General features: G+C 34.5%; 1 protein-coding gene across 9 annotated transcripts in view; it reads right to left on the bottom strand.

The window, feature by feature from the left end:
- The window catches only part of LOC118744873 (protein king tubby), a 213,359-nt gene that overhangs the window by 104,006 nt on the left and 92,468 nt on the right, over window positions 1–16,885 (bottom strand). For 5 of the 9 annotated variants that reach the window (XM_036478264.1, XM_036478266.1, XM_036478267.1 and 2 more), the window contains exon 3: window positions 16,216–16,263. The exons of 3 other annotated variants lie outside the window; for them this stretch is intronic. The gene's annotated coding sequence lies outside the window, so the exon portion shown is untranslated. Of the gene's footprint in view, window positions 1–13,278; window positions 14,512–16,215; window positions 16,264–16,885 lie in introns of those variants that run through there. One more of the 9 variants, XM_036478273.1, reaches the window with a different exon arrangement.

Here is a 16,885-nt window from a genome sequence, read left to right as displayed (position 1 = left end):
GAAACGCTCCAGCTATGAAAGTATTCAACGCGAGTCGCGATGCTGGTAACAGAGGAAGAGCAAGGCTTTCTCTGCATCGAAAAGACCAGGTAGAGAAGGTCTTGGCTTCACTTGGCATTTCCAATTGGCGTTAGTTGGCAAAGAATAGAAACGTCTGTCGTGCTTAGTTGAACTCGGCCAAAATCGCTTAGGCGGTTACAGCGCCAATAAAGAAGAAGAATTTTAATGAAGAGATCTACCTTTTACAATAAATTTGAAGGTCAAAAGATCGAAGTATTGATATCGGTATAGTTTTCGTATTCTGCATTATATCAGTTACAAAAGGGAATTCGATTCATTTCGCTATCTGCTTTGGATCAAGAGATTCTCGGTTTTGTCCTAACGTTTTCCCTAATCTCCCATAGTGCTGCATTTTCTTCCATAAAAAGCTACTATGTTCGACAATTTGTTTTGTATGGAAGAAAATAATAATATCGTCTTCAAAAATTTGATAACCAAAAATCAATGCGAATCCTCAACGAATTCTTAGCCTATTGAAACGTTCACCTTATTATTAAAAAATTGGAAAGTTTGAAACGTGGATTTATATGGTCCTATATATTATATAATTAACAACATTTTAATAAGAAATTAATAAACATTAAACAAACGAAAGGAAAATAGTTAAAACTGGTCAAGATATTGTGTGCCTATTTTTTACATAAGAGTATATATGCACATATGTATATGCATTTTTATGACATGTTTCCACGAACACTGTATATTCAAAAATTTAGCCAGAAAAAAGCATAAATGTATTATTTATTTTGGAAAAACCGCAGTATCTATTTTTGGAATCCAAAACAAAAGTATTATACTGCCAAAATATAGTATAGATACGAGTATAGATACGAGCGTTATACATGGCGTATGAGTAATGTGACCAACCGTACTTCTTTTGGAACCTCTTTTTGAGCCGTTGTACTTCGTACTTCGAAGTACAGTCAAATGTACTTCTTGCAATGTTTTTTACTACCCAAGGCACATTGAACAGGTAGTATTAGTAGAGCAGCTGATTTTATTTTTTTTTTTTCAAATTATTCGGTCTTTAAAATGTCAAATATTTTTAATTTATTCTCACAAAAAATATAAATTGTCTAAATCTTTTTGCATGTGAAACCTTCTGCCATAGAAAACAAGCGATCGAAAAGCAACGTTTGGAACGTTCACCTAACTCCGCAACACTAACGCTGATTACAGGGCCTTGCATATGATGGATCATAATTTACTAATAAAGAAAGTCGCACCAATTTTTTCCAAATTTAATTTTTTAAATTTTTACTTAAAATCAGAACAGTTTTTGATACTATAGATGAGCAGCAACAAAATACACATAAATGTTGTTTTTGCTCTAATACCTGTTTGATAAGCATTGGTACTACCTTTTAAGTTCAAATTTCTTGACTGTTTCAAAAAAATTCAAAAGGTTAATGATCTCAGTTAAGAAAGGTACTCGTAGATCCACACATAAATCATGACTTTCAATCACTTCACTTCTATAGCTGGCAAATTTCATTATAAATGGCTACTCAATCAAGAAAAATTAAAATGTGTTAGAGAGTTTAAATAAAAATTCTGTGGCAAATCTTACTTGCTCCTGTGGATATTCAGAAACGACAGTATCGATGCCAAAGTAAACATTTTCTTATCTGGAAAACATATTAACCATTTCCTTATTAACTTTCGTACATTGCTTATTTTTGGACATGAAATTGCTCAATCGTCCAAGTGGTTTTGATTACTTACACCCGGCGGAGGTTGAACGACCCAGTCAACTGAACTTACATCTCGTAAAATAGACTCTTGGGGCTGGCTTCTCCAACTCAACTTAACTTAGTTTAGCCATTTTTTGGACTTAAGTCAAAAGTTAGCCTACCTTTTACACAGCTCATTCTTGACTAAGTCTAAAAAATTGGCTAAAGTAAGTTAAGTAGAGTTGAAAAAAACCAGCGCTTAGTGTACTTATATTAATTTTTGAGTCTGTGGAGAGTTCTCGATCTTCTCTATCTCGCAAAAGAAATTTGAAATAATCTCACATTTATTGAAAACAATTCGTCGGTAATGATTTTTTTTTAAGTTTTCCCGGATTTTAAAATCATATATGAAAAATTTTAAATAAAAAAAATAAGTTTTTCAAGAATATTGTTCCCAACATACCAGCGGTGTCCGATAATAGACCGAAAAGATGGCTTTACGGTTTTTCAAAATGTTCTTAGTTTTTGTTTGTAATTAATAAGTATTAAAGTATTAAAATGTTTTCGGGATTCCTTTTTATTGAAAAAATGCTAAATTACAGATTTACTTATAATTCAGTAAAAAAACAGATAAAAACGGAAAAATCCTGAAGTGAATCAAAAAATATTTTTTATCTTGTTTAGAATAGGTTCCTTTCAGGTTTGGAACCACTTTGCGCCCGATCCTGCATATTTTTTATTACATACATCTGACATCTCTTTCAAGGTGTTGCGCTCCGCAGTTGCCGCTCATTGCAAGGGTTTTGTCAATGTAAAACTTTACAAAATGTTCCTTGCAAATATTTCAAAAGTGGTTTAATGATTTTTGAATCTAAAATGTTCGTGCAAAGTTTCAGATCGAGCACTTTAATTTGATACATGTATGACTTGTCTCTGTACGGTTAGTAGATCGCTGGGAATAAGCGCCTTGTCTTTGAATAATAAATAGTTTAGATTTTTAATTAATAAAATTTATTGGTTGATTTGGTACACTCTTGCCGTTTGGGTATATTCTGCTTTTACCATTTTCTCATTACTTTCATACTATTTTTGTTTTCAAGTTTCTGTACTTCTTTGAGCTATGAAATAGTTGGTCACATTAGGTATGAGTAACATTTCCTATGTTGAAGTTTGAAATTTTTGTTTGTTGCAATGCAAATTTACAATGAAAATATATTGCGGAAAATGATCTGAATTATAAAAATGCTTTACAGATTCGCAATCCGACCAAAATCAAATTTACGTGTCTCGACTTTTCTTTGTGTCATTTAAGAGTCCCTGCAGTGTTATAAACAATTTTCGAATTTGCCGAGATTTTATGTCAGGATTCTGTATTTCGAGATTTTGTATGCCGGTATTAGGGAGATTTAGATATTCATTACTTTTCAACAACTTTATTCGAAAAAATTTCTTCTATATTGTTTGAGAAGCTCTCCTACCAGAACATAAATAATAATTAAATGGGTTTGAAGCCTACCTTTTGATTTAAAGTGGCGTTTTTATTTTTTCTCTCTAACGTCAGGATTTATTTCAAAGGACTTTTTAGTTTCAAAGATATGATTAGTTCCAAAAATTATTTAAAAAATTCAATGCGATGTAGAATAAAAGTATGGGTACCAAACGCAAGAGGAAATTACTTTAGAATTTGAAACAATTAAAATTTTTTTAATTCACAAGGACGAAATTTTAAGATATTATCGAGTTTATATAACTCCTTATGATATAATTTTTTTCAAAAACAAATATTACGAAATTTCAAGAATACAATATTAAAAGGACATTTTCAACAGTTTGCCAAGAATCCCGGGATTTTTGGGACCTTAAAAAGGATTAACATTTTTAGTCGGTATTCATCATACGCTCATCACTTCATCTAACCCCTGCAGACGCGACAGAGATCTTTGGTTGGCTACCGATAAACGGTGCTCCCATATAATGGTATGGATCCAGTGCCCAATATACATATCGAGCCCTAACCTCCAAAATTACGTAAGCGACATTTTTTTCAAAATTTTCTTTTTGATGCAAAAATGAATCTAGATACTATACGAATATACCTGCATCAAAAGAAAAATTTGAAAAAAATGTCGCGTACGTTATTTTGGCGGCCAGGGCTGGATATCTTATACAATATTTTTACCCTTTATCTCAACATCATTTTCTAACAAGTCAAAAATTTTTGAACAAAACCAATCTGTTATTACAGTGAAATAAAACCATAACTAAGCACCCACTAATCCAGATCGTTGGTGTGATTGACTGATTTTTAATGGATTTTCATCGGTAGGCGCCAAAGTGGTTTCCCTTCTTATATTAGCTCACTGAGTTTCCCATTATCCCTAACGCTTTAACGAATGCCAATCAACGTGACGGCTTCTTGTTATAAAATGTTGGGTTTTTACGCTTTTGGCAGCGGTTAGTGCTGAGGTATCGACGCTTTGATGGCCTGCCTGCCATCTAACAACGCGAAACTCTAAATCAGCAAATCAACAGTAGAACAACTGCGAACGGCGACAAAATGATATTTTAGTGTAGAGCAGCGTGGATGGTGGCATTGATTGGCATTTGTTAGTGGTTACATACATATATTTCTAGCAGAAAGTATAATGAAATTCACGCTGAAAGCATAGATGAAATGTATACTGAAAATATAAAACGGCGAAAGTCTGTGTGTATGTATGTATGCTTTGTACTGTTACAAAAGATGAAAGAAATGTATTGCTGGCTGTGCTATTCTGGAGCACTGTGGCGTGAATAGGTCGGGATGCTGAATTATTAAAAAACATTTCATTTGTAAAAACCAGAAAGCATTGAAAATTTACTGATGTTAAAAATGCGCTTTATACTATTTATTCTACTGGAAATAAGTTCATTTAAGTTAAATTAATTGTATGTTAATGTTAAGTATACGCTCTGTGCTATAGCATTTGCAATGAGCTAATATTATTTTTAACCGACTTCCAAAAAAGGAGGGGGTATATATAACATTAGACCACGTCAACCGATTTCGATAATTCTTTTTGCATCGGAAAGGTAGTGTCTCAGAGGTGGTCTCATACTAATCCGATAAGTGGATCATGAAATATATATATTTAAGGCGGTTTTTTTTTTGCTAAAAAATACTTGTGATTATATAGAAAGAAAGACAGCAAACGGCTGAAAGTGTATTAAGTATTTTATTTAGTGTTGACTGAGTAGAGAAAAAGAGGAAGTTTTAGCAGGTACGTATCTGATGACAAAAATTTTGTAGTCGATAATTAAAGTAGAAACTGGATGTTTTTTTTTTTAATTTACAAAATTATGAACATTTTTCGTTATTTTTCAAAATACGCCTGTAAATGGTTTTATTTCAATTTTCTAACGAAAATTTTGGGTTTTAAATACTTAAATCTTAGCAAGTCTATTTCAGATATCACGGTACAAAGGAAAAATGGGAAAATACGAATCTTTTTGCATATACGAGAAATTGTCGATGCTAGCGAAAAGCCTGTATAGGCAGAAAATCAACGGTTTCCGAAGATAACTTAAGTCTTAGGAATAAAAGACTACTACAACTTTGATAAGCGAATCACTAGTTTTAATGAGTTAAAAAGGGTGATTCTTTTTTTCAAAATTGTTTTTGGAACTCTATCGACCTAATTCAATGCATATGAGATCAGAGTTTGCTCTCACCGATTAGGTAGCCAACACTGGAACTCCAGAGAGTGCAAAGCTACAATTCTTTCGCTAAAAAAAAAATCGTGCAGTGTCACACGATTGGCCATTTATACATGTTATATTGGACTATTGGTACAAAATAAAAAAAATGGGGCGAACGTGTGACACTACCTTAAAGGAATACAAGGTGTGCTTAAATTTAAACAACAGCAACAAGTATGAGTTGCAATATAAAATTGGGTATTTGAGAGACAGCTATTGTCCCTCTGTAGAGAACGCATAGTTTTAGACGCAATTGTTACACTTTTATAGCCACGAAAAAAGACATGGCCGGAGAAGACGGTTTTACCCTTTTTCGGGTATGGGGAATCGAACTGCATAGTTCGTTTTTTTTAAGTTTTCGGCATGCCTTCATACAACATTTCATTTTGAAAATTTTGCCACCAATGGAAATTTTTCAGGCGTTATACCCTATTTTATGGCTTCTGTCTTTTATCTGGTTAGTTATTTCGGCAAAACTTCTTTTTCAAAGTTGTTCAGAAAGTCTCAGGCCTTAACTTTTGTGAACATACCAAACTCCAAAAAAGAGGTCTTTGACACTTTTAGGTGGAAATCCGAAAGCAGTTTTATGCTTATACAGGAGAACACAAAAACCAAAATTTATATGAACTAGAGGGTAGACCCCACTATTTCTCGGTTTTTGGGTCGCTGAAAACGAATGTGACCAAAAAAAAAATAACTTCAACTGACCATTTTCCCGCTGCCACTCTCTTACATCATTCGGTTTGCTGTTCATGGTTTTGTCAGCTTGTCGACGATCGTTGAGTGGAGGATCGACATACTTCGGCAGCCAGTTCGAAAACGAACTATTTATTAGCCTATTTCCACCAAAGGCTTAATTGCAGTTAAAAGCTCAGATAAGTTCCGAGAATTCTAACATGGGGTAATCGGCAAGGTTTACTTCTTAATTTTTGCGTTTTTGCTCTCATTTTTTTCTACTTAATAGGAGGAACTACGCCCTTTGAGTTGTAATCTCCTTTTTCCAATAGGCATAAACTTCAGTTAAGACTTGGAGGACATCAACTATGTACATATATCTAACAAAACTTTTCAACAACGCTCAACATCAGAATTTCATTGAATCAATCTCAGAAGTTTGTTGAATAATGCCCTATCTCAAATGAAAATACGTTAAAAGTTCTCTTAGATAGGGCATTTTCGCACTGGCTGCCGAGAAAGGTCGATCTTCCACTCAGCCATCGATAAATATGTAAATTGAAAACTTTAAGGCCGTTTTTCTCGAGGTTGGTTTTTTGAGTTGTGAAACTATTGAAGTAAACGAGCGATATATATGTTACCGGCCAAACCCGATCTTAGGACAAACTAGTTTTTCCTAGGTTAAACCAGTTCTACCTAGATCTAATATATCCGTCCAATGGGGAAACAAGTTGGACGCAACAATATTATGGACTGCGTGCCTGGAGTTGGACTGATGGGGGTTATTTTATTTGAAGTGCGGCCGAAGGCCGCCTACGCGGAAAGGTGTTCTGTAAAAAAAATACGGTCGCCGTTGATCTAGTTTAGTATAGGCAAAACTAGTTTGTCCTAAGATCGGGTTTGGTCGGTAACATATACATACATACATACAAATAGGTATTATTGATATGAGTTTGGGTGCATATGTGTTATATTAGTAATAATAGAAGGGCAGTTACACAATATGTTAGTGTTTGGCCGACCTCCTCCTCCGATTTGTGGTGTGCGCATTGATATAGTCACAACAAGCATGTATGTATGTAGGTGTTCATAAATTCCATTGTCGGCGATGACTACCATTTGAAATTTATGTTCTGCTGCCAATACTCTGCGGTACATGTGGAAAGAATATATTTGCCAGCTCATTGCTTTGTGACTACGAGCGCATTATTTATGAACGCATTTGAAAGAGGTGCAAAAATATGTTCGGAAACATACATACATACGTAAGTTCACTACATCAGGACCTTTTTTTGCTAAGATGTGTCCAATTTCGGGGTATTACATATGTACGCAAGTGTACGTAAAACATGCGTACAAACATGTAAACCTATAAATTTATAAATGTTCTGAAGCTGCATATTGCAAAGCGTAAGCGTTCATCGACTTATAAGCCTCAGAAATATTTGGATGTGGGTATACGTAGGTATACTACACGAACACATCTACGGCTGAAATGGCAATAAGTATGCATGAAAGTGTCATAAATTCTAAGGGTACTTGCATCACTGCTGACCGACACTTTGCTTAATGAAAAAAAAATGCATCAGAGAGAAAATGCAAGGCACATGTGTTAAAAAATTTGAATTTGAATTGCTCCGACATGCTAATAATGGCCATGGGACATGACTGATTGCATCCACCCAACCACACATTTCACATACATAGTTGGACGCACATAAATGTGTTAGTAGTTCAAAATGCATTCAAAGCGAAAAATTACAGAAATACAAAGAGAGTAAAAAACATGAAAAAGGCAATAAAATGACAGAAAAACTAAAAACCAAGGATTTGAGCTGCCTCGACAGCGAAACGGAAATTGTATATGAAAAGGAAACGGAATTCGCAAGCAATGTGGTGAAAGAAATTCTAGCCAACACACTTCAAGTGATAGCATTCTGAGGACATTCAGGCAAGAAATGTCGTTTGCAGTTTCCTTTATTTATCTGGCAAAAGTTTTCTTTATTTAACTGAGCTGAATTAGATTAGCTTTATTTAACATAAAAAAAAAAACTGGTTTGGCTTTCTACATAGATTTTTTTTCTTACAAATACTGCTGACTTTTCTTATTTCTAATGATTTTTTATTTTATAAATTATTTCATAAAAATAAAATAAAATAAAATAAAATATAAAATAACAAAAAAAAAATTGTTTGGAATCGCTCGGAGTGGGGACCGAACCTGGGTGCTATCGCGTTTACTACTTCAACAACAAAATAAAACTTATAACCTTATTGTACCATTTTAAAACCGCGTTCTCTTCATTTTAAAGAAAAAATTCAGTTTTTTCCACAAAATGCCCTTTAAGTTGACTATGAAAGAGTTAAAATGGTGATTACAATAAAACGCAATTTTAATCGTTAAAACCTTTTTCTAACTTCTCTGTGACTACAGACCATTATCTTTTATAGATAGTATAAAGGAAAGTCGAGATATTTTGACCACGCTAATCTGAAAAAGTACTGAACACGTTTAGGCGACATATTTTTAAGTTTAATCTATATCAAATTATAAGATCCGTACTGTTCGTTGGATTCCAAGAAATGAGGTGTCAAATAAAAGGACTCGGCTTTTATTGTTCAATAATATATTACCGCGTATCAGAAAAATGCAAAACCGCGTATGTGAAGTTGTAGAAATAATTTTGTGGAGCGCAAAAACACTCATATTTCAAATTGGTTCTCTCTTTTATAAAGCAATCCCATTTGTGGATAGTATATTTCAGGACGAATGGATAAGGATTGAGTCAAGAGGTTGTGTGAGCGAATCCAATTTTTGGCAGCCAATGACAGTTACGCGGTTTTGCAGAATGACGATACGCGGTTTTGTACTTTAAACGATGCATAGTTTTTTCTGGTCGTTAATGAATAGCCTTTAGCTGCGTTGTCGTTAGATATATAAGGAAGATGTGGTTTTAAAACAGGGCTTATCGCAGTCACGGTTGGGATAAAATCAACCAAATAAAATCTGAAGAAAAATCAACCAAATTAAAAAAAAAACAATTTGTTATCCACGTATCTATTACAAAACGCAAAACTTATTTCAAAAAACAAAATTTCAACAATTTTATTGAGCTTGACGTCGGGTCTTTTTAATGAAAATTTTGTGGAAAAACATCACTAATTTACATTATGGTAGAATTTATAGCTGCTATGTCGAAGTCAAAAATTATTGAAATACTTGTGCGTTCCATCACAAATGAACTTTTTATATGCGCATATAAAACATGTTAAATTAGGGTTCTGCATCTAAAGTGATAAAGGGATAAATTGCTTTATTTCATGAACGCACCTTGGTAAATGATTCCATAAAACTGTTTATTATTTAACTTATATGGCTAGTTACTTTTCATTTTTACCGCGTCCATTGTGTTCATTTGCTTTTATGTGTTCCTAGCAAAAGCGGCTGCCTGGCAACCTGTAAGGACCAATTTTGCTGCAATTTATACATTTCTGTAACAAAGTCGTTTGAGAAAGTGATAAACTTTGGTTTAATAGCTTACATACAAAGTTTGACAGTTTATTTATCAAAATGATAATTTTATCACTTTATCAAGTTTATTAAGAGTTTATCACTTTTGATGAAGACCCCTATTAAAAATAGTAATTTGAAAAATTCATTTATTCATTTATGGCATTCAGTGTGCAATAATACGGCTAGTAAAGAAAAAATTTGCTAATTTCTAACTAAAAAAAGAAAAACAACAACCAAACCAGAGAAAGTCTACCAAACAATCAAATTAGAAAAAATACAGAAAAACAGCCAAGTTTGGTTGGAAACAACCAACAGTGGCAACCGTGATCACAGTCGATGTTTGGATAACTGAATTTTTCCATTTGAATGCAGTAAGTCTGGTTTTCCTCTGCTCTTCACAGTACTTTTAAGGCCGCCAAAATAATTGCAAGCACTTTAGGGGGTACAGAGTGAATGTGCTACTTATTATAGTGACCACTTGCGGCTTCTGAAACTAGCATTATTAAGCAACTAGAATGGGTAAAAAGTGTCTTTGCCTCAGTTACATAACAGCAAAGATAATTGACCAAATAACTAGTTTGTGCAAATGATGTAAGAAATATTATTGTCCGCAAAACGACTTCATATGCATGCATGTAGCATTCATTGAGGTGGCTGTAAGGATGCATTATTTTATGAAAAAACTCTAAACAAACATTTCTCGCAAAGCTTAACGACCGAATTTTTTCATCGTTGGCCTATCAACAATTGGAAATCGTTAGATATTTTTTTTCTTAAATCGGAATTTTTAAGCAATATAATTATTTTGTGCCTATACATATGTACGTATATATGCATATTTATGTTTAAAATACTTGTATACGAAATAACTCCTCTCTCATTATTATTAACTCAATACGCAGCATTGCATGAGTTCAAAACCACTACCAATGTGGCATTTGTGGGATTTTCGTTGCTTCATTATTAGGGGTTTCGTATGTAGCTTTTCACGCTTATAAAGTATCCGGTAAAGAAGAAAAACGAATAGTGAAAAACGCAGCGTAAAACCCTGGAAACTAATTAAATGAGCATCATACGCCCCGGTGCACTTGACTTTGCCAACGCTCACTACCGAAGTGCAGAATGCAGAGTGCAGAAAACGCCAGAGTGTGGCGAATGAATGGCGTACTGGTTTTGGTATTGTAAAGTTGTTCAGCATGCAGAAAAACTGTGGCAAACTAAATTTGTGAAAAAGTGAAATTAAAAAAATGTAAAAAAAAGTTAAATTGAATGAAAACCTGAGAGTGCGGCAATTTTATACATTCGAGCAGAGGTGCTTTTACAAGGAGGAGAGGTAACTTTTAAGAGGAGTTTCAACGAAACTACCGTTCAACGTATTTGCCAAATTTTTTCATTCCAATTGGTTTTTTTTTCTGTTGAAGGTTTATACCAACGACAATTTGGAATTAATAAGGTTGCCAACTATCTGGCAGTTAACAATATTAAAAAATCGACGTGTCTAAGGAAATGCTTTTGGAAAAACTTTACTGCACACCTATTCTTATATAGGGTTACCGCTTATCTAGAATAAGAAAATAGCTTAAAATGCACGTAAGTTAAGTGAAATATTATATGCGCATTAAACAAAAGCTGTTTGAAATAGCTTCAATGCATACTCATTTATAGAGAGAGCTGCTATCTATGTAAAAAGTTGAATTGAGTTGAATACGTAATTTAGGTAAAATGTACCAAGCCTAGATTGCCTGCACTCGTTTCACTGAGTGTATGAAATTTCTGCGTAAATCCTTAGGTGTAATTTATTTCAATAAAACTCAACATAGGACATTTTCAAATTTGTTTAACGCCTTAAAAACATTTTCCAACTAAAACTTTACTTAACCTCTATTTTGTAATATCTTTTTAATTAATTTATTCCCTGAATTCAAGTCAAATTTGAGATTTTAAACAGGCGGCACCTTAATCGATTTCACTTAATACTGTAATAATTCATTAAATTATTTACTAATTCAACTTTTTAAACAGGTGGCAACATGGGGTGCTCAAGACCACTTCGAATCATACCCATTTGTAATAATTCATTTCACTTAACAAATAATTTTAGTTGAATTTAGTTTAAAAAAGAGGTGGCAACCTTCTTCAAACACCTCAGAAAAAATACATGTTCTAACTAAAGATGTCTAAAAACCATTGCGTTTGACACTTAAGCTTGTGTAAAATACTTATTTTCAGGCAGGTGGCAGTCCTCTTCAAAATTTTTTAAAACTAAAACCTTATTTAACCTTATTTTTTATCTGACACCCATATTGTGATATGTATTCCAAATTACCTAATTACCTTAATTCAAAGTAAATTTGATTTGGCAACCTTCCTATAAATCGCTTAGAAAGAAGGCTTTGCAAAGTAATTTCGATTGATACCCATAGTGTAACAACCTATTTATGTAAATTAATTGAATTCAATTTTTAAACAGGTGGCAACTTTTGTAAATGTTTAAACTAAAGATTTCTTAAAAATCTTTCGTTTGTCACCCATACTTTAATTTTGCAAATAGCTTGCGAATAATGAATTTAAATTTGACTTTCCAATCAGGTGGCACCCCTTTTCGAATTATTTTCAAACTACAACATTTTGAAGACTCTTTTGTCTTACACCCATATCGTCAAAAAACTTTCAAATAAATACATAATTCCCTTAATTCAAGTTTAATTTGATTTTTTTGCTCTCCTACTTGACTAAATATCTCCATACTAAGTTCCAGTTCCACAAATACTTCCGGAGATATGCATTATGGAAAATTTCCTTTGTATAGATGGTGCCACGTCTCCTTGTCTAATCGAGATAAAAGCTATCCTATGTTTCTAGTTGGGCTAAATGAGATGATGGTCGATGTGTAGCAGTGCGCACCACCATTCCGGAGAGCCTGGGTTAGAGTTCAGTTTCCGACCAACATCAAAAAATAAAACATAAAAAAAAGTTTTTTCGCCCCTCGGCAGGCAATGGCAACCTTTCGAGTATTTTGCCATGAAAACCAGCTACTCATAAAAAGACAATCGCCGTTCGGAGTCGGCGTAAAACTGTTGGTTGTAATGAGCCTCTTTGTAGCCAAACAAAGCTGTTGCGTTCGCGTTATGGGAAGAACTAAGTCGGGGCGAGACCCTTGATTAAACCAGCTAGCAGCTGGCTGGGGGGTTCTTGACATAACTCCTTTCAGTACCCATTACAGAAACATTGATTTAAGTGCCTCTTATTATTCTACTAATTCGAACGAAAAATTTAAAGAGTGCTCACATAAAAAAAAAAACTAACTACCCGGATTTTACTTATTCGTCCAAGTCAAGGAGGATTCAGTTCAGCATATATTTGAGTTAAAAACTTGTTTGTCGCGAGGCTAAAAGCAAACAATTGAGGTTGCTAGAGTTAACAGACTGATGCTCGGAGTTCGCTGGTCTGGAGATGGACTAGACGAGGATTCCTTTAAAATAGACAAGGCAATCAATTCCCGCCAGAACCCGGCTTTTAAGTTGAATGAAAGCAAAAGCTATAATTGAATTAATGGTTATCATAAGATTTATGGTATTGCATTTCTTAATGCAAGAGCTTATTTTTTCTTTTACTTACAATATTTCCGCTTTCGATACACCAATCTTCTTGTCGCATTTGGAGTCAGTGGTAAAAATCGGAGGAAAATCTCAGCTCAGCACTAACATTTTGTGTAAACGCCAATCTATTGTTATGATTATAATTGTAGACGAGCTTATCCTTGGACTCGTGAATGCGATTATAGAATCGTGGTCGTTTGAAGACAGATGAAGAAGCTTTTCTTGCACCAAACTGCATGAAACCTTCCAGCACGCGGCTGAGAGATGATTCTGCGCTATGATGTTAGCCTGAACTTTATCGTCTCCTAGGAGAATGATTTGAGGAAAGTAACCTCGATTGGCGTGTGGCTGGGGAAAAATACTTGTCTCAACAAAATTCGAGGTACGGGTATATGCTATAACAGCCAAAAGTATAGCCGAGGTGCAATCTCCTAGACCAAGTCTATATGTATAGAAAACGACATTTTCGATGTAAATATGACACCGAAATCTTTCTTTTCATACGTTTTTGTGAGCGTTGTAATCGAAATCAATCGCAACTTTGCGTTTACTGAAAGACATTTAACGGCATTAAATCCAGGTGAAAATCGCCGATCGCAAACTTTGCTCAAATGGCCTCCCTGCACTTGATCCCAGCTACGTACACAGACGATTCAAGAATTGATCAAGTATTCATCACAGCATTTCAGGATGAAATAATCGCAATTTAAAACTGCGCTAAATGAAACCTTGTAACAGGCTTGAAGGGCGCCTTTCCAGTTATCTTCTCAGATAGCCAAACAGCCATTGGGACCCACAGGACGATGAAATCGAAGCTGGGTAGAGACTGCTTTGACACGGTTCAAATTTTGGTATGCTGGGCCATTGTGGAATATAGGAAAGGATGGCGAATAGGCCAGGCTCTTCGGCTAGAAATTACATCAAGTTACTTTCCGGGTACCTGACTGGTCTCAGCCGACTGCGATTCCACTTGCACGACAAAACTTCAAAACATATTCCCTGTTACTGCCCGGCTTTGTCCAGTCAGAGGTTAGGCGATTGTAAAGCTCCATTTGTCGAACCCTTTGTTCTAAAGAATTCGCCAAGGTTCTTTTAGGATTCATTAGCCTAAGGTATCCTGCGCACACTGGATTAAGGACTAACTCTTTAAGACATACAAAAGATGTTTCAGGCAGCGGCGTCTCTTGTTTTATTATATCCAAGTACTAACTAACTTATATACAATATGAAAATTGCATATATAAATATGTATAAATGTACGCTTGCAACAAATTAATTCACTTGAACAACACGTACTTGGTCTCATCTGTTGTGGCACACCACATGCATATTTTCCTATGAAGCTTCTAAAAAATTCATAGCTTCTTTGTTATAACCATTTCACGTATACGTAACCAGTGCCGCATAATGAAAATAAAATAGAAAAATTCGTGACACAGAAAATACTGCCAATTTCTCTAATATATATGCGCTGATTTTTGGTAGTTTTAGTCTTTGTACAGGTTTTCTGAGAATTAAAGATTTACAAAAAAATCAATGGGGAAAAAATTAACCCAATTAAATTGTAAGGGTATGGAATATGTATTGTTCCCATGCCCACGATGTCTGTTAATCACTTCGTTGGCATTGCTTTACGCCCGCTTAGCAAGCAAGGATAAGAACAAATTTTATGTACATTATGCCTAAAGTTTTATACATCATTTTTAATGCCTCCAGCTTGGCGTCGTTTGGTGCCTTTTATTGTTGATATCTTGTTTTAGTTACCAATTAAGGTCATAAATCATTTAATTAGAAATATAAAAAAATGCATACGAAAAAAGTAATTTTGTACCGTTATTATTTCTAACTTTTCTTGGCAAATTCAACAATAATAAAAGCACATAGTCCATCAAGAGTAATAAACGCAAAATAAACACGAAATAAGAGCACCTAGATAGCACTAAATATTTCCGTTTCTTGAAAACTCTTACTAAGTACTTCTTTGTTGGCGATCATCTTTAATCGTAGTATACAGTTCTCAAGAAAATCGATTAATTCATATAAAACTACTGTCAAGAAATGGACAAGAAAGTTTCTTTCATCAAAGCTTCTTAAATCAGTTCATAGCTCTAAAGCAAAAAAAGGTTCCTACAAAAATACACTCCGCTTCACTTGAATAGGTACACAACTTTTATTCAAGATCCGAGCTTATCTCGGGGCTTGTGTGCATCGGAGAAGCCTCGTTTAATCTCATTTTGAAGAATGAAGATTGCGAAGAATATATCAGCCCCGTCTGCTCAATGAGAGCAAATACTTGGATAGACCTTTTGAGGCTGAGGAAAACATAAGTTAAGCAACATAAAAAAATCACGCAATTTCTGGAAGTGCTATAATGGGTTAGGGGCCAAAGAATATGTCCTCTGATCCCTCTCAAGCCAAATTGTGAATTCTCATCGGCAGGCACTCCATAGCTGCTTGGATTGAAGAGTAAAATAAGTTCGTTTTAATAATAGTAGATTGGCGCGTAAACAATATATTAATGTTAGGCCAAGCTTCTCCATCGATTTGTGGCGTGCGCCTTGATGTTGTCACAAAAAAGGAAGGGACCTACAGCTTTACGCCACCTCCGAATGGCGACTGTGTTTTTATGAGAAGCTGTTTTTCACGGCAGAAATAAATTCGGAAGTTTGCAATTGCTTGCCGAGGGGCGACCACTATTAGCAAAAAGTTGTTTATTTTTATTTTTTGATGTTAGTCGGAAACTGGTCTCGATCCCAGGCGCTGTGGAATGGTAGTGCGCTCTTCTAACCATTCTATATGTAGCTTTTTAAATCTGAACATTTCAACCATCTCCGGTTTGCTCTCATATCTACAAATTTCGAAGTAGAGTTTGCAGGCCATGCCAAGCTCACCTCAGTGAACAGAAGAAAACAATACCATTCAATTAATGTTAAGATCCGTCGTGAATTATGTTTACATTTACTATTATTGTTCCTAGTTTCTTGTTTCTTCGCCATTTTCATACCTGTAAATAGAAAAGTAATAAATTTATTAGGTCTTTACCTTACACAAAAAAAGCGTATTTTTTAGATTAACTGGTTCAAGTATTGCAATAACTAGTTGATGATGTTATAGAAATACAAGTTTAATTTAAAAAGAAAAAATTTATGAGACTACATAACTTTAGAAAATTTACTTTATTAGAAGGATAATCGTATGTCAACACTATTTGAATATAATTTGAAGCACCGCGGCTGACTCGATGTGAGGCATTCTGGAAGTTAATTTTTCGACCACATTTTCCAGCATTTAGGTACCGTTTCTGGGGAGTTCTTTCTTCCAAACCATAAACAATTTCTAGTTCATTGCAGTAGTTATTCAAATATATAAAAACAAGTCTCTAAAGTACATAATTCCTACCATTTTTGACTCCTTTTATCTACATATCGTCGCTCCCAACGAAGAGTAGCACATCTCAAATTACCGTGGAAGACTAGCACGTTTCACTATTCGCGCCGAAGACTAGCACATTTCATTATTCGCGTCGAAAAGTAGCACATTTCAGATTCTCGCGTGGAAGACTAGCACATTTCACTAATCGCGTGGAAGACTAGCACATTTCAGATTTTTGCGTGGAAGACTAGCAC

The sequence above is a fragment of the Rhagoletis pomonella genome, unplaced genomic scaffold, assembly GCF_013731165.1.
Source record: "Rhagoletis pomonella isolate Grant_MI unplaced genomic scaffold, Rhpom_1.0 Rhpom_scaffold_00008, whole genome shotgun sequence".
Taxonomy (NCBI): domain Eukaryota; kingdom Metazoa; phylum Arthropoda; class Insecta; order Diptera; family Tephritidae; genus Rhagoletis; species Rhagoletis pomonella.
This window is presented reverse-complemented; position numbering and strand designations above follow the sequence as displayed.